Genomic DNA, 3,602 nt, shown 5'->3' with positions numbered 1-3,602 from the left:
GCAGCTGTTATCTTCATGCTTTTTTCCCTGTGGAAAGTGTCTTTAGTGATTAGCAGAGAGTTGGAGTGTAGCAATTTTATTTGCCCTTGATTCCAAGTTACCTCTGAAACAATTCTTAACTGTAGATGAATTTATAGACCTTTACATAGGAACTGAGTATTTAGTCTATTAGCTCATGAACCTCATGTACTTACTGTACATGTGATACCTCAATGCAGGCCACACTTGTCTTGTTAGCATCCTGTCTTGATCTTGTTTTGAGCTTCTTCCAGCAAAGAAGGTGCTTGTGATTTTGGCAGACATTCACTGGATGCTATGTTTGGAAAGCTCATTGACTTTTTGGGAACATATCCTGGCTCCCAGTCTTGCCTGATCAGCCCCTCAAACTGGGTATTTGCAACCGTTAAACAGTTCTGGGAAATTCCTTGCCCTTGGCTTGGGAATAGAAGAGGAAGAACTGTACAAGGGAGTTTGGGGGGAAAGTTGCTTCCTAAGAGCTTTTCAGAAAAATCTGAAGTGCCTCTGATGGTGGTAGGGAGTGCAGGGACTGTTTTGCTGGTCGAGTGACTGCAGTCACAGCCAGGATCATAACACCTTTGTACAGTGTACAACATAAGAGGGGTGGCACAAAACTCTTGTTTGTAACCTGTGAGTAGGATTGCCTGGGAGGAGCACACAGTAGTGTGAGGAATGTCACCCATACCATGCTGGCATTCAAACATGCCCACTGCCTGCTAACTGCCCTTAGGTTGAAGAGCTTTAGCAAGGGATGTGGTTAAGGTCTGACATGTGAAATAGAACTGCCAACCCTACTATTAGTGTGCAGAGCCCATAATAGGTGTGTATGCTTCTCCAGAGAAAAGCTATTCTAACAGGCACAAAAAAAAAGTTGTTTACAAAACAAGCAACCTTCCCAAAACAAGACCCAAAGCTGCACAGATTGTAAAAGTTGAGTGATGGCAACTGCATGTTGCTAGATTTTGCTTCAAATTTTACCTGCTGATCCAGATGTTGTGGAAAAGGGGTTGGGCATTTTCCCCATGGTATTTTAATTTCCTAGTTTTGACTAGCAAAGGATGTTCTCTGTAAGCAGCTCAAACAGCAGGTACAAAAATAGTTATTCCAAGGGCTTCTTCAAACCGACTCTAAAGAAACAGAAAATGGCAATGTTAATTACTTGGAACAGCTACAGGAAAGCAAAGGGAGGTGCTTGAAGAATCTATTTATGGAAAAGGAAATGGCAAAAATAGAGGAATTGATCCATTGCACAAGGTTGGGAGTAAGTAGTGTAATAAGTGGCATACAAGTATCTGGTCTTGACCGTAAATGTGGGGATCCACCCATGGCTGTTTCTGCTGGCTCAGTACTCTCATCTTGCAACTCCTTTCCTCTAAGTGAAACTTGTTGGCCCTCTAGAGAGGATGACAAGCTGCTAATAGCCAGGGTGTTCAAACACCATTGGTGGGAGGTTGAAAAGTAAAGAATTGCATTGAAGTACCTTTAACCTGGAAACATCATGAATGATTTTGGAAGCCGTGCTGTGTAGGCAGTAGGGGAATTTTAATAATAGGTTTGAATTAATTACTTTGTAGTAGTCTTTGTAAAATAGAACCTTCTTCCTGAAAAAGTTGCCTGCCCAAATCAGATCACTGATTAAATTGGGTAAATGATATCTCCAGAATTCTCAAATGTGGAGATCTCCAGCCCTATGGAGCCAGCATTGGCACAGCCCTGGCTTTGAATGCTTGTGCAGGGCACTTACGAGTGTGTGCTCGCTGGTGCTAATGGAGGAAGGTGTCTCCAGAGCAGGGAAACATTGATTGTGAGAAAGCTGCAAAGCTGGGCCAGGGTGAGTGAGTGAAGGCATCTAAAGTAAGGCAACTGCAGACAACAGACCCTTTGCATGAGGAGCAGTCTTTTTGGAAGTTTTCTTGTGAACTCTGTGAACGTGATTTGAAGGAGACCTCATTTTTAAGAGAAACTGTCCTTGAGGGTAATAAATCTTCAAATGGTTCTCCACCATTTGAAGGAAAAAAAAAATGAAATCCCTAGTTTTTATAAGGGTGTCTGAAGTAGACTGCTTGACTTGGTATGAATAGCTGATCCTCTGGACTGATACACATGTCCTGCAAGGATGATCCCCTCCAACTCCACTTAGTGATCCTCTGCTCAGGCCTCTCTGAGTGCCAGGTATCAATCACATGCAGAGGAGGACTTAGACAGGAAGGGAGCTGTGGCTTCTCATGCTTGGTCTTGAGAACCAGATAAGCAGTAAAGTGTTGCTGTGCTCTGTAGGGATTGCCTTTTCATGACAGCAACTGCCTTCAAGGAAATTGATTTTTTTTTTAATGGAAGCACTCCTGATTACCACTTGCTGTATGGAAGAATTTTATTTTCCTCTCATCACTGTGAGATAAGCAGTACAAATTAAGACAGGAATATTTTGAAATTAACAGTCAAACAAATATACCAGGGCTCTGACACTACAGTATGACAGGGTTTATATTAGAATAAATCACTTGGTTTCTTTTTTTGAAACTGACCTTTAGCATTATATATTGTAGCACATTTTTAGTTACAGACACATACACACACAGAGACTATTCTGAGTTTGAAGAGACCCACAAAGATCATCAAGTGCAACTCTCAAGTGTATGATGTGTAGGGGGATTGAAACTGCAGTCTTGGATGTTATTAGCACCATGCTCTAACCAACTGAGCTATTTCATTAATCATCTCAGTCAGTTTCTTGTCTTCATGCTTTTCAAGAATAGGGTTAGGTTTTCAACCACTGGATGCAATGACTGCTATAAACCTTGTCAGAAAATTCATGGAAATGCAGTTGGAATGGGCACAGAATTGGCTTATTTTGAACCCCTTTATTTGTTAGGTAAAGCAGAAATCCTCTGCTCTTCCAAGCTCCATAGAGGAAAGCTTATCTTTTTTATGGCTGATGTGATGTAACTGTTTCCCCCCTACCAAGTGTTTGTAAATTGGTGCTATGAAGGTGAGTTTTGCTGGAAGCTATGGGCAAGCACTGGCAGCATCCCTTGGTGTCTCTGCTGCAGTGAGGTATTAAATGCCACAGATGACACAGAGCATGTCTGCCCAGACACTGCTGCTTCCACCCTTTCTTAGGTGCTGGTGCTTCCAGCCTTTCTCTATACAGTTTTTGCAAGCAGGCTTCTCAAAGCTGTGAACTTTCTTGATCTTGCAGGCTGGTGCTCTGGCCTGCTTCCTCTTCCTGTCCCCAGCAGTGTGGCTCCTGAAGCTGTGTGGGTGCTGTGGTTTGTTGCCCACATGAGCCATCTTGTCTTGCTGGGGACAAAGAGCAGTTGCTGGTGGTGGGGATACAGCTCTGGTGTGACTGTGCTCAGGTGTGGCTCCACAGCAGCTTCTGAATCCAAGCTGGCTTGCTGCCCTGCTCTTTTACAAGGAAGAAATAAGACCATATGAGCACAAATTTAGTTGGATTTAACCTGAATTCTGTTGCTCACAAGAGAGGTTTGTGAAGCTGGGTAGGAGCAGCTGCCCCTTCACTGCTCTGTGTCTTCAGGCTCCATGCTAAAGTTATTAGGGATGCTTTAAAAGGTGCATTCCTG

The sequence above is a fragment of the Geospiza fortis genome, unplaced genomic scaffold (assembly GCF_000277835.1).
Source record: "Geospiza fortis unplaced genomic scaffold, GeoFor_1.0 scaffold874, whole genome shotgun sequence".
Lineage (NCBI taxonomy): Eukaryota > Metazoa > Chordata > Aves > Passeriformes > Thraupidae > Geospiza > Geospiza fortis.
The sequence above is the reverse complement of the archived record's forward strand: the minus strand, read 5'-3'. Positions refer to the sequence as shown.